The sequence below is a fragment of the Atractosteus spatula genome, unplaced genomic scaffold (genome assembly GCF_055471065.1).
Source record: "Atractosteus spatula isolate fAtrSpa1 unplaced genomic scaffold, fAtrSpa1.hap1 Scaffold_4, whole genome shotgun sequence".
Classification (NCBI taxonomy): Eukaryota; Metazoa; Chordata; class Actinopteri; order Semionotiformes; family Lepisosteidae; genus Atractosteus; species Atractosteus spatula.
Window position 1 is genome coordinate 181967 of NW_028296868.1, and position 25534 is coordinate 207500.

Consider the following 25534-nt stretch of genomic DNA (forward strand, 5'->3'; position numbering starts at 1 on the left):
GGAATTCTTACTTACAGAAGGTCTCTCGATTGTAAAACAAGTGTAAAAAACAAGACAAAGTGCAAACAGTGCATCAAGACAATGTACAAACAAACAATAGACAATGTGCAAGTAAACATGTAGACATTTCTTTCCAAGGCAGCGGGTACAAGCGATCTCGCGTTTTAAAACCACCAGGAAAAGCAAAAAGGCACTTTTCCTTGCTTGCGCCGGCACACAACGACGTGAGGAGGACACCGTAGTCGGCAGGATTCGAACTTGCGCGGGGAGACCCCAATGGATTTCTAGTCCATTGCCTTAACCACTCGGACACGACTACAGCAAATGCCGCCATTGCTGCGTTCTTGCTACAATCTCACATGGATCGCGAGGCGCCGGCGGAAACCTTTTTCAAAGTCGTTCTCCATTAAAAAAAAAACCTTTCCAAAATACAAGCCTTGCAGACAGACACACCTCAGAGGACCTAAGGGTTGCTTCATGTGGGAATGATAAAGTCTCCCCGTCCGGACAGGAAAATGGCACTTTGTTAGACACAAAAAAACAATCAACAACAGACAAATGTCTACAAGCATTTTAGAAGCCGCTCTTGAAATAGCTCTTACATTCGTGTTAGACGCAGGAATCGCCTTTTTATTGACGCTCTTACAAACGCCATGGAAAGCAAAACAAAGCAAAGCAGAGCAGAACAAAACGAACAAAATAAAACCCTCATGTCCTGCACTTGAATATAATGCCGTTACGTGCCGAAGCGGTATTGGACGTCATCCTAGCACTGCAACCCGGGGCGTACGGTATATGGGAACGAGCACACGTCACGAATCGTCTCTAATCACTCCCTGCACTGTAAGGCGCCTTGAAGCGTGCACCCTCAACATTCATCTTTGCGCATCTGTGAAAGGTAAACTCTTGAGCAAACTCTGAACCAGACGCTCAAACTCCAGCTAGCATTAGGGGTAGCATTCCCACGCTACTTGAACACTTTGTTTACGCTCAGTGCTGGATTTTGGGAACTTTAGGACGAGTGGGACTTTTCTCCTATCTGTCAATTCGTTTTGTTTTGGAGACTCTTGGCTGTCTGTGTTGTATAGTGCAGCGTGAAGAAAACGTTTTCGAAAACTGTGCCGGCTCAAAAGTTGTAAGAAATCCTCTCCAGCTCTTTTAAGTCTCTTCAGTTTTGTCATTTAAAGTGAAACTAGATGTATAACTGGAGCCTCACTTATGCAAATGGTGAGGCTCCAGTTCGACATCTAGTTTTACTTTATATGACAGAAGTACGTCAGACTGCGCCGGACTGGGGGATCACTTCCGGTTATTTTTACCATCTTAAACATTTGAAATCCTCCCCTAGGCAATTGTGACACTTCATCTTGGCTCCACCTAGGACACTCTTCAATCTTCCATCACTTCTCTCTTCTCCCGCAACACTCTCGTCTTTCGGTAGTATGTGGCGTCTTTGCATTACCACCAATCTCACCACAGCAAGAAAGCAACAGGTTTTGGCAAGAGAGGAGGAGACTGCCTGGCCCGAACAGGGATCGAACCAGTGACTTTGGCGTTACTAGCACCACGCTCAAGCCAACTGAGCTAACAGGTCTTGTTCCCACTGTCCTCTCTGTGCTGCAAAAAATGGAATTCAGGGAAGTTTCTTTTGTCCTTCTTTGAATAGAAAGCCCTGCAATTCAGTGTACGGGCTTTCTCGTGCTGTTTAATGGTTCTTCAAAAATTCAAATTCAAATCCTACACTGGCCTGAAGTGCCCCCCCCATTTCACAGCATTTTTCAGCTGATTTCAAATGTACCTAAAGGAGAAGCATTATTGAAGACCATCAATTACCAAGAGCTTTTGTCAAAGGTTTTGGTGGTCACTTTTAATGACCACAGAGAGCTATGACCTCGGTTTTACATCTCATCCAAAAGACAGCGCCTTTTTACCACACAGCGTCTCCGTCACTATACTGGGGCATTGGGACCCGCACAGACCTCAGGGTGAGCGTCCCACCGCTGGCTCCATTAACACCGCTTCCAGCTGTAAGCTTTGCTTTTCCCTGTAGGTCATCCTCATCCGGGTACTGACCTGGCTCACAGCTTCTAAGCTTCAGTGGGTTTTCAGTTGCGAGCTGAAAGGGGATGCAAATGATGGAGCCGCTCGCTGCAAAAGCCACTGCATTGGCCAGGAATCAAACCCGGGCCTCCCGCGTGGCAGGCGAAAATTCTACCACTGAACCACCAATGCACGCTGCAGGGGTCTACAAAAAAGACGCTTTTTTACCACTCTGTGCTGGATGTTGGGTCCCAAGGGAACTTCTGGACGAGTGAGAATTTTCTGCTATCAAAATTTGGTTTCGGAGACTTTTGGCAGCCTACAGATGCAGCCATTCAAAATGCGCGGGCGATACCGCATTATTTTGTGGTACGCTGTACGCAGTCTACCGCAAGCTACCGGTAAATACCGCGAGTTACCGTAAATTCTCCTATAATACGACAAGCAAAATAATAGTATCCGGAATTTCCGCAAGGTGGAGCTAATAAATCTCAACCTCTCATGTTTGAGCTGTGGCCATCAAAGTCTTTAACGAAGATATTACTAATAGTATTAATAATGAATGACCTTGGACAAGCTGTAAGTGTAAACTCAAAGTATTGCCCTGGTCAACATTCTTTTTTTCATTGACCGTCTTTGTAAAAGTAACACCACAGCATTTCGCAATCACGCATTTGTTTCCAATCATGCAAAGTACAGTAATTTTTGAGAATCGATTCACCATGCCTTTCACATGCTCATAAAAGAGATTGATTTAGGAACATAAACATATTACCGTATGAAAACTGTACTGTATACAGTATGTATATGTATATTTAATGTCTTAACTGTGCCCGTTTAAGTATTGAATATTCATATCTGATTTTACCACTGAAGGGAAATCTTAGTAGCTGAGCATAAAAAGAATAGGAGCATACTGCAACGCGTGTGAAGCCATAAACGATATTAATTTTGGAACATAAACATACAGTATATGGCTGGTCTCGGTACTTTAAAGAAAACATACACGAAACATGGTTTCATTATGACCAGAATCGGTCTTGAGATATTTTTAACTTGATTTACAGTATTTGAGAGGTATGTCTTAACACCGATACTACAGTGCTTAAGTACTGCTCACGTATATGTTTCTAGGTTTATATTATGCATTTCATACGGTCAAATTACTTTTGAGCAACTAATAAGAAGCGCGAAACGGTATGCGTTTTAGTTTCGTTTTGTGCTGGGACCCGTGGATTGATTAGAGATATCAAGTACATACAAGTCATTTTTTAAATGTTGTAGTTCGTCTTGAAAAAATGTTACGAGTACATCATCTATCAACAATTACACAGGTTCTGTTTCCATATTGCGGATTTTGGTTACGTAATATTATTTTCTAGATTTCACGTTGTGAATATATGATTTGGGCAAACAGAGCTGCAAAGAAGTACATTATGGGTTGTTGTTGTTTTTTTTGCAGTTTTATCTAGAACAAGCGATGCTTAAACCTTTGTCTGATTCTTGTGAAACTATCCACACGACAGTTACAGTACCTAGGAGTTGACTTCAGTGATGTCACTGATGGGATGTTTCTAAAAATCCATCCTCTGTAAAACGTCTTCTCTAGTTGTCCTGCATATGTATTCGCTAATGAAGCTGTGTGTTCTGAGCCTGGATCTCTACATTTCTGTATGAACCAGCTTAGAGGGCTAAAGACAGCTTGTGTTTAAATTGAGTGTAAGGCAATTTATGCTTCTAAAGTCATGGTCAGCATTTATTATTGTACTGTGCTGTAAACTTGTTCTGTGCCTAGTCACATTATTTTATAGCGTTTTTATAGTGTTATCAAATCCGGTGGCGCTGTGTGTTAGTTTCCTGACTCCCATGTCACATGGTCTGTGATTGAAACCTGTGAAACCGGTTTAATTCGTCACAGCCAGCACTCCGGCAGAGAGGGGGTTGTGCTCGTAAAGTAGAAGCAGGCGAGATTTCCAGCGAAAGACACCTCCCCCCCACCCTCATACGATTCGCATTGTAATTACACATTCTAATTGTATTACACATTGTACACATGCTTAAAAGAGAAGAGAGAAAACGCAAGCCTTCTTCAGGTGTGAGGGTCTTCTGCTCAGAATGAAACGCTAAAATGTAATGTAGGCTCTGAATGGGTTCAATTATGATTTGGGCTTGATTAAGGTCGCTGCCTTTCATCTAAAACCCTACTTGAATCCTTCTAAACTAAAAATCAGTGTTAGTGAGTTCTAAATAAAGAGGTATCCAGGTAACAGTGAAACGGGCGGACAGTCTGGGGAGATCGCCCGTTTTCCATGTAAATAGTTCCCTGGTTCCGCACCCCTTGGTGTTTCTCTCGCTCTCTCTCGGGTCACCTGATCATTAGCTCGAAAGATTTCAGTGCTTTGTGTATATTCTAATGGTAGTGGGGGCAGGGTGTGTGGGAACAGGTTTGGTTGAAATTGCATTGGAGATCTATGTTCTTCACACCTGAAACATTTTCTCTGAAAGCATTTTCTTCGCAGTTTAACCGATCTTGTTACAGCATGTTACAGTTTACTATTATTAACCATATTAATTTTAAGTGCTTAATGCCATTTTTTGACCAGGCACGAATATTCTTAAGTCCATATCTTCGCAAGGGAATCAGTGCGAATTGCAATACTAATTAAATTAAAACTACTAACTACTAACTAATACTAATTAAAACAAACCAGAAACGTGTTGTTCTGTCTAATGACATTACAAGTGGAAAGATTACAGATTTTAATCGTCTTTAATTTTGTTACGTTATACATTTTAGAAACGTTTCATCCATACAAACACCACAAAACTATTTTCGATTGTATTTCTGAATAGTATGTTACACTTAGTTCACTGTTTTAAATACATCTAATTAAGAAAGTTAGGTGTTAGCATAAACTATTAGCAATCAATAATATTAAATTTAGCACTGTAATAAGATGTTGCACTTTCCCCCGCATCTTGTAAAAATATATTTTCATTGTTCAAATATACATTAAGTCTGACTATCATATAATAAGTTAAATACAAAACTAAAGAAAAAATAGGGTTAAATATAATTCAAAATATTTTGCTAACAATGTTAACTGTTTATGAATAATAAAATGTATTAACTAAGGAGTAGGATGGCACAGTTGTTAGTATGTTTTTTGTTTTGTTTCTTTTTCATAAATACAACAGTAGTACCTGATGTCTCAGTGGCTTTCAAAATTAAATCATGCATGCAAACCTGTGAATTAGAAAGATAACTAAGATATTGTCATGGAAATATAACTATCAAGGAAGCCACAAAAGAGAGTTCTCACCTGAGTAAGGTCTTTATTTCAATATTGCAATATTGGGAGCCCTGCTGCCACTTCGCAAAGTGCAACCAGAGACTCAATTTGTTACAAGCAGTACAGGGTTTTTATAAGACGTTGCGCTGTAAAAAAGTTCAGCACTTGGTCCCTTCTAAAACTTCCCCTTTCTCTAAGAGAAAACAGATTACATCATAGAGCGAGAGAAGAAAAACTAGATTTGTTATTCAAAGCTTATCAGTTACTTTCAGCTAATTCTAATGACCCAGACAGCATATATTGTTTTGGTACATTGTCTTCTAAACTAACCTAAACAGTGTACTTTGTTGACGAACTGTTTTCTAAAATTCTGCACGCACTGTAGCACAGCAGTTACATCCTTGAAATATATTATCTAAAAGCACCAATATATTTTTTTCAAAGCTCTCTACATTTTTAAGAATCAATTTACTTATTAGATTTCCACTTCAATATCCATCCATTTATAATGGTGGCGAAGTGGTTAGCATTGCTATCTTGCAGCTGAAGAAAGATGTGAAGACGGGGGTTTGAATTTAATCCTTTCTGTAGGGGGTTTAGACTTCTAAGTCACAAGCTGGGGTTTATGGCAGGAAAGGGGGTTAACTGATAAGGATTGCAGATGCAAGCTAGGAACCCCCCTGGGTGTAATGTTAAACTGACCATTTGCCCAGAACATCGTAAACTGGCCAAATACCATGAACCCCCCTCTTTACCATCAGACCGAGTGACGTCAGAAACGGAGAAGAAAACACTATATAACCCAAAAGTTTGTAACAGTACGTTGAACAATGCTTCGGTTTTGTTGTTTCTTGCGGGAAACAAGACTTCGGCTTTATTGTTCCTTGCATGCAATAAACTCATCTGTTTTACTTCATCTCAGGATCAAGAACCTTATTTCTTCTGTTACAACAAATTTGGCGTAGTCGGCGGATGCTCCAGAAGGCGCAGAACTTCCCATCGGCAGGAGAGACGGTCAGCGCGCACATAACTAAGAGGTAAGGACTCCTCTTTTATTTAAAAGTCCCGACTCTCTCTGACCGATTGGGAAATCTCTGCTCCCTGCGAGAATCGCCCGAGATGACGGAGTAAACGTGAGTTTCTGAATTCCTCTGGCCCGGGGAAGGCACCGGTGTATGTAATGGGTTGGTTGCTGTAAGCCCAGAATTTGGTCTGGCAGGGGTTCCGCGGTATTGTGTACAGGCGTTCGAAGCTGGTGTATGCCTTAATTGCGCGTGGAGTTTTGAACGGGTTTTGGACCCTTACCGTGAAGTTCAGGACTGGTGTGGGTCTTAATTGCACCCGGAGTTCTGAAGGTCAGAACTGGTTTGGGTCTTAATTGCACCCGGAGTTCTGAGGCTCAGAATCGGTGTGGGCCTTAATTGCGCCCGGGGTTCTAGAGCAAGTGGTGCATTAAATGCACGTAGTTCAGGACTGGTGTGGGTCTTAATTGCACCCGGAGTTCTGTGGCTCGGGATCGGTGTGGGCCTTAATTGCGCCCGGGGTTCTGGAGCTGAGTGGTGCATTAAATGCACGTATAATCCAGGATTGGTGTGGGCTTTAATTACGCCCGGGGTCCTGAGATTAGCTACGCCTTGATCGTGCACAGATTGGAGTGGCGTGGTTTCTGGCGTGGCGTGGGTTTTTTTGTTTTAAAGGAAACAGGAGTAGAAGAGATATATGCATGTATGTTTTTGGTGTTTTCCTTGTTTGTGAAATACATATACACACGCACGACACTAACATAAACACACCTCATAATAAAAGAGCAAAGCATTAAGTAGCAGGATTTAAAGGACGTTGAGACCCGAGAATCGCCCTGATTGAGCTCAGTGCGTAAGTCCACCCCGGGGCAAAAGCAGCGATGCTGGCGTTCTGGGGATGGTGAATTACTGATCAAGAAAGGGGGTTTTCGAGGTCTCGTTTCTTACCTGTGAACAGTGCGGTGTAAATCCTCTCTAAAGTCTCTGAGAGGTATTTAGATCTGGAGGTAACAGACGCCCTTGGCTGAATGAGTGCAGGAATGCACAGGTTTTTCAAGTGAAAGCATCCCCCTACTGAATGGCTGTTACCTCACACACGACTTAAAGTAAATCTTTAAGACCGAACATGTGCGCTAACTGATGGTTTGAGAAAGTGGTGGAAGGGTCCGTTTAAATATCGGAAAAGTGTAAGTTGACGGAAAAGAAGGAGAAAAATATGGAAAAAGCTGAGTTTGTCAGAGGGAATTTGGGGCGAAGACGCCTGTAAAGAAAGCATATGAGTATTGATTGGCAAAAGCACAAGCATGTAGCTCCCACCCTGGTGCACGGCCGGCACCAGTAGTGGCAGATACATGACGAAAAAGAAAGAAATTGGGATGTGACTTAAAAGTGTGTTTACGGGGAAAATAAAAACCCGGAAGAAAATATACTTTACTCGCTACGAAAGAGTATAAAAAAAAAAGCTAAAAGAGGCAGTACAGGAGAATGAGAAACTAAAGAAGGAATTAACTTCTGGTCACGCTGCACTGGTTAATGTGCTGCAGCCAGCGACTAAGTTATATCCTGCTCTCCCACAGGGGAACAAACAGGCAGGAAACGAAAATAATTGGGATCAATTCCCTCAGTGGCCATATGGAGAAGGGGGGTCTGATTGGGATAACACTTGGTATGAGTGTGATAAAGACGGATCAGGGTCTCCCCTGTTAGAGGGAGGGCGCCCGCAGATCTGTACTCTCACTCGAAGTGGGAAAGGACTTGATGTAGCAGGGGCTGGCGCTGTTGATGACAGCGCCACTCTAACACTGTCTCGCACCCCGTCGAGGGGGTCTGCAATCGCACCTACCTTCCCTGATTTCCCCCATACGATCAAATCCAAAACCGTAAGATATTGACCGGTGGGCTAAAGTACCGCACCCGAAATTAGAAATGCAGCGAACCTGGAGTGCGCTTCAGGAATTAAAAGGATTCATGTAGAAGTAAAACAAGAATACAGCACATTGTATTACGAAGAGAAAAATATATTCTCGATGTGTATGTGTGTTTTATGAATTTGTGTGCCGGCATGTATGTGTGTAACTGTGAGTTTTGGTATACTAAATGACGGTGTGAGTGTGTTTAGCCAGCGGGACTGGCTAGAGACGTAACTAAAGAGACTTGACGAAAATCAACTTAAGGAGATTGGAAAATATAAGAGCGTCTGAAACGTATAAGTACAGTACAGGTGGACGTAAAAGTAGTTAAACAGTTTTTGTATTATTATAAATTATTATAAATTGTAATTTATACAATTAGTTGCAATAGTGGAAACAATTTGGTTTTATTCGAATGTCTCGAAACCAGACATGCTGAAACGCTGTAGGTTTAGAATCGAGACTGGGGAGAATAACGTCTTGTGAGAAAATCTGTTTACCTAACGATTAGATCCTGTAAATCCCTTGTAGCCTCCCTAAGTCTGTCCCAGTCCAGTGGATAAAAATGTACTGTTAATGGAGTGTTGGTTTCTCTGTTAGGGGATACTGGAGCACTACTGTCCTGCTTGTTTCACTCCTCTGTTCAACAGTGTACTATAGAGCAATGTATAGGGGAAGATGGCAGGAGGCCACAGGAGTATTGGGACAGCACGTTTTACTTGCCGAGTACCAGATTTTAATGGGTGGTTTTATTCCAGATCTATTGGGTTGGAATATTATGCATTACAAAGAATGACTATGCAGAACAGGGTATCACGTAGCTTCAACTGGCTGTGATCACTCAGTATGTTGATGGTATTCTGAGTGCTTCCCCTGATGAGGAAACCCACAAGTCTGAGTTGCTTCAGCTTTAGAGTGTCTAATAGAAGCAGTTATGATAAGGCCCTTTTGTGTCTAGCATTGTGAAATTTTAACAGGGCCTGGGTGCAATGTTTTTTACAGGGTGAGCACAACTCTTAACAGATCTGCTTAAGGGGGGAGTGCAGTACAAGGACAAGATTGCCTTGGTTCCCGCAGCAAAAGCCGCCTTTAATAATTTGAAACAAGTTCTCTTACAGGTGCTGAGACTGGGGTTTCCTCAGATGGATCAACCATTCCTTTGTATTATTGCAAGTTGCTGACAGAGGCCACCCAAGGAGCCCGCGAGCAGGTCCTGGAGGCGTGGGGACCACCACCTGAAGGAGGGCACAACCTCATCCCAGGAGAGTGGGTGTGGATCAGGAAATTTCCTTCACAGGTTCTCCAGCCCAGGTGGGACGGACCCTACCAGATCCTGTTGACAACCGAGTCTGCGGTTCGAGTGGAAGGAAAAGATCGCTGGATCCACGCGCCACACTGCCGACGAGCCTCATCCCCATTTACAGACTCAGAAAGAAATCATTTCTGTTTATAAGAATAATTGTTGCTGTAGGACTATGTTCCGCAGGAATTAATGATCATCTCTCCCACAAAGGAGAACATGGAATTAATTCCTTTTTAGGCCTCTCCTATCTGACAGCTAAGAAAACCAACCAAAGTGCCTGCTGGGTGTGTGCCACATTACCCAAATATGTACAGGGAGGACTTCCTATGGGAGCCATTCCTTGGCGTCTCGAGGAAGTCATAGGCATGATCATTTGGAGGGATAATTTAGGAGATTTTAATATGACAAACTATGGGGGGTTGCCATAACACGACTTTAACCTGCACAACATTACAATATCTACAGGAGCGAGGCTTAGAGCCCACGAGTTTCACAGGCTCTTACGCTCCTAAATATAACAGAAGCCATACACCACCATACCTGACTCTCAATAAGGAACGTGAGGGAAACATATGTTTTCAGCACACTAATTGGTCTGCACTTGGTTGGATGGAGTCGTTGCAACCTTACCATCGCTGCAAATATATCCACCTCTACCTTCCAAATTCCAGGATGGGATCGGCACACCCCACAATTCAGTATAAGCTTCTTATTTTCAGAGGCATGGGGAGCGCCAAACGGAACATCTTTCATTTGTGGAAAACGAGCCTACCCATGGTTGCCAGCCCAGTGGTCTGGCTCATGTTATTTAGGATATGTGGTTCCTCATATCCGTGTTCAAATCCACAGCCCCTTCGGACCTAACCACAGACCACAAAGAAAATTGGCTGATTGGGAATATTATTTAGGTATAATATTTCCACAAGCCGGCATGAACTTTCTGAGTCGAGAGTTAATTCAAATGGCCTCGACTTTAGAAGAATTAGCAAATTCTACCTCATCTAGTCTGAAGGCTGTTAATGATGAGATGGTAGCCCTCAGAACAGTGGCCATGCAGAACCGACTAGCTTTAGATTATGTACTGGCGGCCCAAGGAGGAACTTGTGCAGTAATTGACACTGAATGCTGCACATATATTCCTGATAATTCTGAGCACGTCTCAGATCTGGCCCAACACATTTACAATGAGGGACAGAAATATCAGGACTATTATACTGAAAATTGGGGAATTGGGTCTTGGGTAAAGTCTGTGTTTGGGGCCTGGGGTGGAACCTTTTTATAGTGTGTATCTGTAGGAGTAGTATTGTTTATATGTATAATTGTAATCATCACATTCACAAAAACATGTATCACATCTTGCTATAACCGTGGAACGTACAATGACATGGCAATACATACCTGTTCGCCAAGAAAGGAAAGATCTGCCCTGACATTGTATGTATAAAAATAGGCTACACTGACGTATGCCATATTTTATAAGGGGGGAATGAAGAAAGATGTGAAGACGGGGGTTTGAATTTAATCCTTTCTGTAGGGGGTTTAGACTTCTAAGTCACAAGCTGGGGTTTATGGCAGGAAAGGGGGTTAACTGATAAGGATTGCAGATGCAAGCTAGGAACCCCCCTGGGTGTAATGTTAAACTGACCATTTGCCCAGAACATCGTAAACTGGCCAAATACCATGAACCCCCCTCTTTACCATCAGACCGAGTGACGTCAGAAACGGAGAAGAAAACACTATATAACCCAAAAGTTTGTAACAGTACGTTGAACAATACTTCGGTTTTGTTGTTTCTTGCGGGAAACAAGACTTCGGCTTTATTGTTCCTTGCATGCAATAAACTCATCTGTTTTACTTCATCTCAGGATCAAGAACCTTATTTCTTCTGTTACAACACAGCACTGGGGTCCTAGGTTCAATTCCTGCCATCCTGTGTGTGAGGGGTTTACATGTTCTCTCTGGGTTAGATGGTTTTTCTCCATATGTGTGATATGACTCCCTCTCGCACTCCAAAACATACTGGTAAGTTAATTGGTTTATGGGAAAACTGGCCCTGGCGTGTGTGTGTTTGTGTCTGTCTGTCCTGTGATGGACTGGCGCTATGTCCAGGGTGTATTCTGCCTTGTGTCCTTTGCTTACTGGGATAGGCTCCAAATCCTCTGTACTGGATAAAGAGATTAGAAATGGATGGAAGTAAAGGCACTGTGTGGATGGAACTATACACAGTGTTAGAAACCCACGATGAAATGGCAGCATCTCACTGAGAATAAAATATTTTATAGTGCTGGCTTAAGGAAACCTTTCCACCTTTCCACCTCTCTTGCACATCAGTATCCATACCTAGTTATTTAAACAAATTGCCTCTAATTATAAACATCTTAATATGCTGGCTCTGTGGATCTGCATCAGCTATGTTTGCCCATTCCTTCAATTCATGTACATCCAACACACAGTTCAATGCCAGCAACTACACATAATCTAAAATACAATCCTTATTTCAGTATCTATGTAAACATATAGTCTGTTAACTTCATCATCTTCATCAAAAGTATGCCTAACCCCATTAGGAAGTGTTCTTGTTATAAGTGTATTCCTCAGCTTTCCCCAAATTATCTTCTTCTTGCCAACATCTCTAGTCTTTTATCCTGCAATAACTCAGCCAACACTTAAATCTCCAAAAGCTGCTTGTGTTAATTTCTTTAAATCACAAATATCATGTGTAAATACTGGGCATGTAATACTCTGCATTGTGGAATAATAGTTTATTTTAAAGGGAACTAGAGAAATCAAGAAAGGCTTTTTTTCTAGAATTAATAAATGCACATCCTGTTCACTGGGGAAATTAAATCCACACTGAGCAATCTTCAATATGTTCAGAATATGACGGCAAGAATCCTATCAGGGATGCATTACACCTGTTTTCAAGTCCTTGCACTGGTTACCTATCAGATTTCGAGTCAACTTCAAAATCCTTATCCTCCTTATATACTGTCCTACAACTGTTATTATTGATCACCGAATTATTGTACTTGACATGACTTCATTCAGCCTTTCCTGAACGTCTATGACAGGCAGAGAGAGTGCTGTTTCTGGTGCGATCTTTTGCAGCTGACATTTCACTGTTTTAAACGAACAAGAAATTAGATTGCTCATAAATCAGTTATTCTATATAAACACAGCGTAATTGCCCTCCGAAAATCCTCTTTTTCTTGTTCGTTTTAGAGACCTCGATCGAAACTGATTTTAGATGTCAGAAAGGATTTATTTTCTCTGTATTTCCTACATTGCTTTGTCGAGATTTTAACTTTATATCTAACTTTATATCTAGGCTCAGATTTCAACTATAAATCGTACAGTAATTAATAGCAGTAAATACTGATGTTTTGCGCCCTCTTACCACAAAAATATATGTTTTGTAGCTAGGATTAACTTTATTTCGTACGCGTAGCTACTCCGATTCAGACACCGAACAGTTAAAGATGGCGGCAAATCAGACACCCAGAGGGGGGAGGGGGGGGGCGTCTTCTCGCCTCCATAACTAAAATGCCAAATAGGAGTGGCTTAAGCGACATACACAGTCGTGTAACTGACAGATTGAGGTAGCCTATCGTGTAAATTTCGCTTTGTTGCTGATAGGTTAAGCTTTCGAAACTCTGCCCCAAAGTCATGTGACTGATTTTTCGCCCTGTTTCGTTGGTTAAACGCAATGATCACAAGCACCACCATGGTAACTGGGATGTGTAGTTTTTAATTCCGTTTGAATTATAACTGTACGTACTGTCTTCATATTTGGCCAGGGCTTTAAAGAGAAGGCGCGCCAAAAAATTTCGGTGCCGTCGTCTCCGCTTTAAAGGTACCCCCGTGCTGGAAGAATTTGACCTCGGAACGTTTGCCCAGCGTAGTTATAGTGGACATAAAAACAAGAGTTCGCTGGCATTATATCCTAGAAGACACAGACCGGCACCAGACCGGTAAATGCTTGATGAACTAGGGATTGGACAGTTTCCAAGTGCTTGTACAATCGATGGAAATGTTCAAATAAATGTGCAAAAGAAATAAAATAATCATTTATTTCTTTATCATATTGGCTAGCTAATGTCCTCTCTTTGCTAGTTAGTGGCTGTGTTTCTGCGCTGGGTAGCAACGGGTGACTGTTCTCAGGCGGAAGATGTAAACAGCTTAATTTTCATGTTAAATAATTTTTAAAAATTAAAATTCATTCTATACAGCAATCACATATTTGGGTACTGTTTCATAAAACTTTCATGCTTAAAATGTTTAGGGAGAAATGGAAGACTGGTGTGTATTTTTTCTTTAAACTATCAAGACCAGCCATACACAGTACAGTTTATGTACATACAGTAATGTTTATGTTCCTAAATTAATATCGTTTATGACCTTCAGATGCGTTATGCTCCTCTTCTTTTTATGCTCAGCTACTAAAATTTCCCTTTAGTGGTAAAATTCCATATAAATATTCAAAACTAAGCGGATTGAAATGTTCACAGTAAAGACATTAGTAAAGGTGCACAGTAAAGGCACCACGAGTGCCCCTGTCGGTCATTTTGACCAGCCAATCACTTACCGCGGTGCCCTACGGTGCCCTGCGGGTTGGTTACTGTACTACGGGTTTTTACCGCTCATTTTGAATGGCTGCATCTGTAGGTTGTCTCTCGCAGTGTTCAGGAATTGCATTCCGAAACTGAGTCAGATCAAAAGTTGTAAGAAAAGCACCTATGGTGTCGGTTCTAACAGCTTTATTGATTCGATGTTAAAGGCCGGAAATGGGGCACAAGACACGCGACCGCAAAAAGCGTCGCCATCTGCTTCCAGCTGCAAAATGCCATTTGCGGACGCTGAAGCATTTGAACTTGAACTTTATTGCCATATGTAACCGGTACTGGTACAATGGAATTCTTACTTACAGAAGGTCTCTCGATTGTAAAACAAGTGTAAAAAACAAGACAAAGTGCAAACAGTGCATCAAGACAATGTACAAACAATAGACAATGTGCAAGTAAACATGTAGACATTTCTTTCCAAGGCAGCGGGTACAAGCGATCTCGCGTTTTAAAACCACCAGGAAAAGAAGAAAGGCACTTTTCCGTGCTTGCGCCAGCACACAACGATGTGAGGAGAACACCGTAGTCGGCAGGATTCGAACCTGCGCGGGGAGACCCCAATGGATTTCTAGTCCATCGCCTTAACCACTCGGCCACAACTACAGCGAGCACCGCTGTTGCTGCGTTCTTGCTACAATCTCACATGGATCGCGAGGCGTCGGCGGAAACATTTTTCAAAGTCAGTCTCCATTAAAAAAAAAACCTTTCCAAAATACAAGCCATGCAGACAGACACGCCTCAGAGGACTTAAGGGTGGCTTCATGTGGGAATGATAAAGCCTCCCCGTCCGGACAGGAAAATGGCACTTTGTTAGACACAAAGAAACAATCAACAACAGACAAATGTCCACAAGCATTTAAGAAGCCGCACCATGTTCTTGCTACAATCACACACGGATCGCGAGACGCCGGCGGAAATCTTTTTCAAAGTCGTTCTCCGTTAAAAAAAAAAAACCTTTCCAAAATACAAACCTTGCAGACAGACACGCCTCAGAGGACTTAAGGGTTGCTTCATGTGGGAATGATAAAGTCTCCCCGTCCGGACAGGAAAATGGCACTTTGTTAGACACAAAAAAACAATCAACAACAGACAAATGTCTACAAGCATTTTAGAAGCCGCACTTGAAATAGCTCTTATATTCGTGTTAGACGCAGGAATCGCCTTTTTATTGACGCTCTTACGAACGCCATGGAAAGCAAAACAAAGAAAAGCAGAGCAGAACAAAACGAACAAAATAAAACCCTCACGTCCTGCACTTGAATATAATGCCGTTACGTGCCGAAGCGGTATTGGACGTCATCCTAGCACTGCAACCCGGAGCGTACGGTATATGGGAACGAGCACACGTCACGAATCGTCTCTAATCACTCCCTGCACTGTAAGGCGCCTTGAAGCGTGCACCCTCAACATTCATCTTTGCGCATCTGTGAAAGGTAAACTCTTGAGCAAACTCTGAACCAGACGCTCAAACTCCAGCTAGGATTAGGGGTCGCATTCCCATGCTACTTGAACACTTTGTTCAAACCAGGCTGTCCGGACATGAGTTGGCGCGCTCCAGATTTTCTTTTTCTTTTTTTTCCCTCGTACTCGAGGGTCATTTTCCTGTTCCACATGCAATTTCAACATCTTCCTTGGGAGATGTCAAGCCAGCAAGCCACTGCTGTGCTTCAGTGGCCGGTGTGGAGTTCAGTGGCCCTGTTGTACACGGAAAGCACATTGAGCTCCTTGGACATGAAAAGTTCCAGTTAAAAGCCATTTGTCATCCTTTCTCTTGGTGTCGATGTTGCTATTGTATGTAAAGGTGGCAACTTGCTCAGCGAGCAGGCGGAGCGCACAGCGAATGCAGATGTGTCTGAGTTGTGTGTCCAAGTGGCTGCAAAAGGACAGCGCTCCTGGTGCGCTGTGGCTTAGTTGGTTAAAGCGCCTGCCTAGTAAACAGGAGATCCCGGGTCCGAATCCCAGCGGTTCCTTTTTTTGTTCTGTCTTCTCGAACAGGACTGGTCATTATGGACAACCGCCTACGGCTAGACTTAATTAAATGCAAGTATTCATTTCCTGTCTTGAACGACTTGTTTTTCTTAGAATGCAACTTGCAAAACATGAAATGCAAACCTTGCTAATCAGCGCTCGCGGCTGGAAAACAAAAAAGAAGTCAGCAATGTTTTTTCTTTAACCTTAACCCTGCTAATGGAGAAGAGTTAAACGACCGAGTCTACGTAGCTTAAACGGTCCGCACGTCGGGTTCTTAGCTGAAAGGGTGGTAAATCAGGCTCACCCAGTCCTTAATCTTTTAAAGAGGATAAAAAATTGAACCTAGTCGCCACATCACATACATCCTGTTCAATGATAAGAAGGTGACATCTGTCCTCGCTCCAGAGTAAATCACACGTTGAGGGCATTTTTTTTCCACTTTACCGTGAGTCGGGCTCGGTTGCACACAGGCGAGAGCAGAGCAATGAGGTCACGGGGACAGGGGAGTCACACGCTGGCGGTTTGAACACGCGGAAGATCACTGAGGGATCTACAGTATATGGACCCTCTGTGCGCCACCCGTCCAAACTCTGGACTCTGAATCCTGCCATCCGAGTTTAGATCTCGGCGGAACCTGAGCCGCAGTTCCTTCTTAAAACGTAATCTGGTGAGCATTTCTAGAATCGTACTTGTATAGATGCAGCCTTTAATGTGTTGCTAGGTTAAAATTGATGACTTCTTGAACTTCAGTAGGCAATTGCCCTCTTGATTTCGGATTTAATTGCTTTACTACAGGGGTGCTTTTATGATGACAGAGTCATGTTCAGGTACTTTGCTGGATGGAGGAAGCTCATTTCGGACTCTGTGATCTGCTCACCTGGAAAGGTCTGCTGTACTACTACAAGAGAGAAGTAGAGTCTGGAAGAAGGGACAATTTTATGATGCTTTGGAAGAAAGTGTTTTTTTTTTCTTTGAAATCGAAATGAATCAGAATATCAGTGCAAAGGACAAACTCTTGGTTTGGTTTAAAGAGATATGGTTTTAAACAGACACAATGTAGAAAACAGGTGTTTCTCACTTTTGGAAAAGAATGGACCGGGGGTAATGTTTTACTAGTTGCAGTGCTGAGCTCACTGGGTTGCAGTCATGCAGTGTGACACCAGGGCCAGTGGCGCAATGGATAACGCGTCTGACTACGGATCAGGAGATTGTAGGTTCGACTCCTGCCTGGCTCGGGTCACTTTTAAACGCATCAGGCTACTCCCTAAGTAGCCTGTGCTACTTACTGTATGTGGGTGTAATCGTACCCAGTACGAGATTTCCTTCATGTAAATGAACTGCACCTGGGCTCAGTACGGTGCTGAGAGCCCAGCGTTGCTGTTCTAATTAGCACGCACTGCATCGGCTATGAACCCGAACATTTCAATTATTCCGATCAGTAAGTCAACACGTAGTCCACATGAAAGGTAGAAATATTCTCTTGTCTGTCTCTTGTTTGTATATAACTGAATGTCCCTGACAATGTACTGTTAGTTTTAATTGAAGAACGGCATTTGTGTTCAAATATAGCAGACAAGTTTACGTAACTGCTCATGCGACACTCAGTTGTAATTAGTCAAGAAATAAAGTCGAACAACAGCTGAGGGTTTGAATGTGAACGTATCAGATTGCAGCGCCTTTTACTTCCATTGACAAATGATAGAGATTCGAAGAGAGATCCTTCAGACTGGCAAGCAAACCCACGGCTTTTTCGGTTTTCTATCTAGGCAACGTTGGTGTCTGCAATAGCATAAATGAAAGCACGATGCAATTTCTGTGGCTACATTTGTTGCACTTCATGCACAGTAAGAGTGTTTCTAACACCAAATAAAAACTCAACAATTAGCGATCACGCCTTCTCCTCAGTTAACCCACTGAAACCCTCGCTGATAAGAATTCTTTACTGCGTGCTTTACGAGCACCTATCTTGTCGGTTCTTTGAGCTTTATTGATCCGATTTTCAAAGGCATAAGTAGAGCACCAGACGTGCGAACGCAAAATGTGTGGTTATCTGAAGAATTGATTTCCATGGCAGCGGGTCCAAGCGATTTAGCGTTTTTATAGTACCAGAAAAGGAGAAGCGGCACTTCGCCTCTGCCACGCAGGCACACTACAACGTGCGGCAGCCGCTGTAGACGACAGGATTTGAACCTGCGTGGGGAGTCCCCACCAGATTTCGAGTCCATCGCCTTAAACACTCGGCCACGACTACGGCGAGCTCGCCACTGCCGCATTCCTCCTATAATCTAACACGAGTGCGAGGTGGCTGGGGAAACCTTTTCAGAGTCGCTCCCCGTTAAAAAAAAATACCTTTGACAAAATACGTGCCGGCAGACAGACACGCCTCCGAGGGTTTAAGGGTGGCTTCACGTTCAAAGGATAAAGTCTCCCCGTCCTGATGTCAAAATGCAACTTTGGCAGACAGAAAAAACATCAACAAACCACAAATGTGGACAAGGATTTTACAAGCTGCACCACACTGCACTTTGAAAAGCATTTAAATTAGTGTTAGACGCAGGAATTGCCTTTGGTTTACGCGCTTACGAAAGCCCTCAGCTCCTGCAGTTGAATATAATGCCGTTACGTGTCGAAGCAGTAACGTACGTCATCCTACCACTGCAGCACGGGGAATATAGGGAAACGAGCACACACTACGAATCGTCTCAATCACTCCCTAGAGTTGTAAGGCGCATTGAAGGGTGCACCGCCATCATTAATCGTTGCGCCTCTGTGAAAGGAAAGCTCTTGAGCAGTCTTTGAAACAGCTCGGATGAAACACTTGATTGCTTCCATGTGCATCTGGAGTTAATTTCTTATTTTCACTTCACGCCGCCCAAAGCATTTCTAAAACAGGAGATTCGCATTTGGGAATGCGCCCTGCCCTACAAATAAAACAGGTCTACGGGTCTGAAACCTGCTCCACAGAAAACAGTTTTGTTGCGCTTTTGATCAAAGGGAGATTCGTTGTTCTTACTTTTTGATGACATAACACCCAAAGGGGCTTCTTTGGAGTTGGATTCCAACCAGCATCCTAAAGTTTATTGGCGGTATCCTTTACAGTTCTCTGTTCGGTCGACAAGGGACTGAAGTGGGCAGCTTTCCTCACACATACAGTGCAATGTACTGTAGTGTTCCCGTTCACTGAATTTGCAGTTCTGCATCAGACCTCTAACTCGTTTCCTAAGTCTTGGTCAGCTTGAATTTAAGCCACGAACCATGCTTCTACTGTATAAACGTCTAGAGGAATCACAAACTATTTGAGAGGCCATGATTCCAGGGGGAACTGACAAAGTCTATCTCTAAACACCTAGCGCAGTCTCTCGAGAGACTGTCAAAAATCTCTTTCTCCATTTGCGTTGCAGGTAAATGGAAACACAGTCTCAACCCAGAGTCACTTGGCAGTAGCGGCACTTAACCACTGTTATTGTCACTGCTTGATACCAACGTTAGCCTACTATACCATGTTCAGCCACCGCTGGAAAACGTACTGCTCTAGTACCACACGTGTCAGACATGGAGAGCGACAAGTGTGTGATTTGAACCCATGCATGCAGAGCACAATGTATTAGTAGTTCATCGCCTTAACCACTCAGCCACGACTACAGCAAACGCTGCTATTGCTGCATTCTTGCTACAATCTCACATGGATCGCGAGACGCCGGCGTAAATCTTTTTCAAAATCGTCTCCGTTAAAAAAAAAAACCTTTCCAAAATACAAACCTTGCAGACAGACACGCCTCTGAGGAATTAAGGGTTGCTTCATGTAGAAATGATAAAGTCTCCCCGTCCGGACAGGAAAATGGCACTTTGTTAGACACAAAAAAACAATCAACAACAGACAAATGTCTACAAGCATTTTAGAAGCCGCACTTGAAATAGCTCTTACATTCGTGTTAGACGCAGGAATCGCCTTTTTATTGACGCTCTTACAAACGCCATGGAAAGCAAAACAAAGCAAAGCAGAGCAGAACAAAACGAACAAAATAAAACCCTCATGTCCTGCACTTGAATATAATGCCGTTACGTGCCGAAGCGGTATTGGACGTCATCCTAGCACTGCAACCCGGGGCGTACGGTATATGGGAACGAGCACACGTCACGAATCGTCTCTAATCACTCCCTGCACTGTAAGGCGCCTTGAAGCGTGTACCCTCAACATTCATCTTTGCGCATCTGTGAAAGGTAAACTCTTGAGCAAACTCTGAACCAGACGCTCAAACTCCAGCTAGGATTAGGGGTAGCATTCCCACGCTACTTGAACACTTTGTTTACGCTCAGTGCTGGATTTTGGGAACTTTAGGACGAGTGGGACTTTTCTCCTATCTGTCAATTCGTTTTGTTTTGGAGACTCTTGGCTGTCTGTGTTGTATAGTGCAGCGTGAAGAAAACGTTTTCGAAAACTGTGCCGGCTCAAAAGTTGTAAGAAATCCTCTCCAGCTCTTTTAAGTCTCTTCAGTTTTGTCATTTAAAGTGAAACTAGATGTATAACTGGTGCCTCACTTAGGCAAATATTGCAAATTTACATAAGTGAGGCTCCAGTTCGACATCTAGTTTCACTTTATATGACAGAAGTACATCAGACTGTGCCGGACTGGGGGATCACTTCCGGTTATTTTTACCATCTTAAACATTTGAAATTCTCCCCTATGCAATTGTGACACTTTATCTTGGCTCCACCTAGGACACTCTTCAATCTTCCATCACTTCTCTCGTCTCCCACAACACTCTCGTCTGTCGGCAGTATGTGGCGTCTTTGAATTACCACCAATCTCACCACAGCAAGAAAGCAACGGGTTTTGGCAAGAGAGGAGGAGACTACCTGGCCCGAACGGGGATCGAACCCGCGTCCTTGGCGTTATTAGCACCACGCTCTAACCAACTGAGCTAACAGGCCTCGTGCCCGCTGTCCTCTCTGTGCTGCAAAAAATGGAATTCAGGGAAGTTTCTTTTGTCCTTCTTTGAATAGAAAGCCCTGCGATTCAGTGTACGGGCTTTCTCGTGCTGTTTAATGGTTCTTGTAACCCAAATCCTACACTGGCCTGAAGTGCCCCCCCATTTCACAGCATTTTTTAGCTGATTTCAAATGTACCTAAAGGAGAAGCATTATTGAAGACCATCAATTACCAAGAGCTTTTGTCAAAGGTTTTGGTGGTCACTTTTAATGACCACAGAGAGCTATGACCTCGGTTTTACATCTCATCCAAAAGACGGCGCCTTTTACCACACAGCGTCTCCGTCACTATACTGGGGCATTGGGACCCGCACAGACCTCAGGGTGAGCACCCCACAGCTGGCTCCATTAACACCGCTTCCAGCTGTAAGCTTTGCTTTTCCCTGTAGGTCACCCTCATCCGGGTACTGACCTGGCTCACACCTTCTAAGCTTTAGTGGGTTTTCAGTTGCGAGTTGAAAGGGGATGCAAGTGATGGAGCCGCTCGCTGCAAAAGCCACTGGATTGGCCGGGAATTGAACCCGGGCCTCCCGCGTGGCTGGCAAGAATTCTACCACTGAACCACCAATTCACGCTGAAAGGGGCTCCAAAAAAGACGCGTTTTTACCACTCTGTGCTGGATGTTGGGTCCCAAGGGAACTTCTGGACGAGTGAGAATTTTCTGCTATCAAAATTTGGTTTCGGAGACTTTTGGCAGCCTACAGATGCAGCCATTCAAAATGCGCGGGCGATACCGCGTTATTTTGCGGTACGCTGTACGCAGTCTACCGCAAGCTACCGGTAAATACCGCGAGTTACCGTAAATTCTCCTATAATACGACAAGCAAAATAATAGTATCCGGAATTTCCGCAAGGTGGAGCTAATAAAGCTCAACCTCTCATGTTTGAGCTGTGGCCATCAAAGTCTTTAACGAAGATATTACTAATAGTATTAATAATGAATGACCTTGGACAAGCTGTAAGTGTAAACTCAAAGTATTGCCCTGGTCAACATTCTTTTTTTCATTGACCGTCTTTGTAAAAGTAACACCACAGCATTTCGCAATCACGCATTTGTTTCCAATCATGCAAAGTACAGTAATTTTTGAGAATCGATTCACCATGCCTTTCACATGCTCATAAAAGAGATTGATTTAGGAACATAAACATATTACCGTATGAAAACTGTACTGTATACAGTATGTATATGTATATTTAATGTCTTAACTGTGCCCGTTTAAGTATTGAATATTCATATCTGATTTTACCACTGAAGGGAAATCTTAGTAGCTGAGCATAAAAAGAATAGGAGCATACTGCAACGCGTGTGAAGGCCATAAACGATATTAATTTTGGAACATAAACATAGAGTATATGGCTGGTCTCGGTACTTTAAAGAAAACATACACGAAACATGGTTTCATTATGACCAGAATCGGTCTTGAGATATTTTTAACTTGATTTACAGTATTTGAGAGGTATGTCTTAACACCGATACTACAGTGCTTAAGTACTGCTCACGTATATGTTTCTAGGTTTATATTATGCATTTCATACGGTCAAATTACTTTTGAGCAACTAATAAGAAGCGCGAAACGGTATGCGTTTTAGTTTCGTTTTGTGCTGGGACCCGTGGATTGATTAGAGATATCAAGTACATACAAGTCATTTTTTAAATGTTGTAGTTCGTCTTGAAAAAATGTTATGAGTACATCATCTATCAACAATTACACAGGTTCTGTTTCCATATTGCGGATTTTGGTTACGTAATATTATTTTCTAGATTTCACGTTGTGAATATATGATTTGGGCAAACAGAGCCGCAAAGAAGTACATTATGGGTTGTTGTTGTTTTTTTTGCAGTTTTATCTAGAACAAGCGATGCTTAAACCTTTGTCTGATTCTTGTGAAACTATCCACACGACAGTTACAGTACCTAGGAGTTGACTTCAGTGATGTCACTGATGGGATGTTTCTAAAAATCCATCCTCTGTAAAACGTCTTCTCTAGTTGTCCTGCATATGTATTCGCTAATGAAGCTGTGTGTTCTGAGCCTGGATCTCTACATTTCTGTATGAACCAGCTTAGAGGGCTAAAGACAGCTTGTGTTTAAATTGAGTGTAAGGCAATTTATGCTTCTAAAGTCATGGTCAGCATTTATTATTGTACTGTGCTGTAAACTTGTTCTGTGCCTAGTCACATTATTTTATAGCGTTTTTATAGTGTTATCAAATCCGGTGGCGCTGTGTGTTAGTTTCCTGACTCCCATGTCACATGGTCTGTGATTGAAACCTGTGAAACCGGTTTAATTCGTCACAGCCAGCACTCCGGCAGAGAGGGGGTTGTACTCGTAAAGTAGAAGCAGGCGAGATTTCCAGCAAAAGACACCTCCCCCCCACCCTCATACGATTCGCATTGTAATTACACATTGTAATTGTATTACACATTGTACACATGCTTAAAAGAGAAGAGAGAAAACACAAGCCTTCTTCAGGTGTGAGGGTCTTCTGCTCAGAATGAAACGCTAAAATGTAATGTAGGCTCTGAATGGGTTCAATTATGATTTGGGCTTGATTAAGGTCGCTGCCTTTCATCTAAAACCCTACTTGAATCCTTCGAAACTAAAAATCAGTGTTTGTGAGTTCTAAATAAAGAGGTATCCAGGTAACAGTGAAACGGGCGGACAGTCTGGGGAGATCGCCCGTTTTCCATGTAAATAGTTCCCTGGTTCCGCACCCCTTGGTGTTTCTCTCGCTCTCTCTCGGGTCACCTGATCATTAGCTCGAAAGATTTCAGTGCTTTGTGTATATTCTAATGGTAGTGGGGGCAGGGTGTGTGCGAACAGGTTTGGTTGAAATTGCATTGGAGATCTATGTTCTTCACACCTGAAACATTTCCTCTGAAAGCATTTTCTTCGCAGTTTAACCGATCTTGTTACAGCATGTTACAGTTTACTATTATTAACCATATTAATTTTAAGTACTTAATGCCATTTTTTGACCAGGCACGAATATTCTTAAGTCCATATCTTCGCAAGGGAATCAGTGCGAATTGCAATACTAATTAAATTAAAACTACTAACTACTAACTAATACTAATTAAAACAAACCAGAAACGTGTTGTTCTGTCTAATGACATTACAAGTGGAAAGATTACAGATTTTAATCGTCTTTAATTTTGTTACGTTATACATTTTAGAAACGTTTCATCCATACAAACACCACAAAACTATTTTCGATTGTATTTCTGAATAGTATGTTACACTTAGTTCACTGTTTTAAATACATCTAATTAAGAAAGTTAGGTGTTAGCATAAACTATTAGCAATCAATAATATTAAATTTAGCACTGTAATAAGCTGTTGCACTTTCCCCCGCATCTTGTAAAAATATATTTTCATTGTTCAAATATACATTAAGTCTGACTATCATATAATAAGTTAAATACAAAACTAAAGAAAAAATAGGGTTAAATATAATTCAAAATATTTTGCTAACAATGTTAACTGTTTATGAATAATAAAATGTATTAACTAAGGAGTAGGATGGCACAGTTGTTAGTATGTTTTTTGTTTTGTTTCTTTTTCATAAATACAACAGTAGTACCTGATGTCTCAGTGGCTTTCAAAATTAAATTATGCATGCAAACCTGTGAACCAGAAAGATAACTAAGATACCCATCCATTTATAATGGTGGCGAAGTGGTTAGCATTGCTATCTTGCAGCACTGGGGTTTTAGGTTCAATTTCTGCCATCCTGTGTGTGTGGGGTTTACATGTTCTCTCTGGGTTACATGGTTTTTCTCCATATGTGTGATATGACTCCCTCTCGCACTCCGAAACATACTGGTAAGTTAATTGGTTTATGGGAAAACTGGCCCTGGTGTGTGTGTGTTTGTGTCTGTCTGTCCTGTGATGGACTGGCGCTATGTCCAGGGTGTATTCTGCCTTGTGTCCGTTGCTTACTGGGATAGGCTCCAAATCCTCTGTACTGGATAAAGAGATTAGAAATGGATGGAAGTAAAGGCACTGTGTGGATGGAACTATACACAGTGTTAGAAACCCACGATGAAATGGCAGCATCTCACTGAGAATAAAATATTTTATAGTGCTGGCTTAAGGAAACAGCCTTTCCACCTCTCTTGCACATCAGTATCCATACCTAGTTATTTAAACAAATTGCCTCTAATTATAAACATCTTAATATGCTGGCTCTGTGGATCCGCATCAGCTATGTTTGCCCATTCCTTCAATTCATGTGCATCCAACACACAGTTCAATGCCAGCAACTACACATAATCTAAAATACAATCCTTATTTCAGTATCTATGTAAACATATAGTCTGTTAACTTCATCATCTTCATCAAAAGTATGCCTAACCCCATTAGGAAGTGTTCTTGTTATA

At 42.4% G+C, this 25534-nt stretch overlaps 4 non-coding genes across 4 annotated transcripts; 1 reads left to right on the plus strand and 3 right to left on the minus strand.

Annotated features, from left to right (window-relative positions):
- Positions 1 to 14711: 14711 nt before the first annotated feature.
- trnas-aga (transfer RNA serine (anticodon AGA)) lies at positions 14712 to 14793 on the minus strand. The gene has a single exon. It is a non-coding gene; the product is annotated as a tRNA-Ser (tRNA).
- A 2530-nt stretch (positions 14794 to 17323) lies between these two features.
- trnar-acg (transfer RNA arginine (anticodon ACG)) lies at positions 17324 to 17396 on the plus strand. Its single transcript has one exon. It is a non-coding gene; the product is annotated as a tRNA-Arg (tRNA).
- Positions 17397 to 18330: 934 nt separating this feature from the next.
- On the minus strand, positions 18331 to 18412 carry trnas-cga (transfer RNA serine (anticodon CGA)). The gene has a single exon. It is a non-coding gene; the product is annotated as a tRNA-Ser (tRNA).
- Positions 18413 to 21020: 2608 nt separating this feature from the next.
- Positions 21021 to 21094, minus strand: trnai-aau (transfer RNA isoleucine (anticodon AAU)). Its single transcript has one exon. It is a non-coding gene; the product is annotated as a tRNA-Ile (tRNA).
- Between the last annotated feature and the right edge of the window lie 4440 nt (positions 21095 to 25534).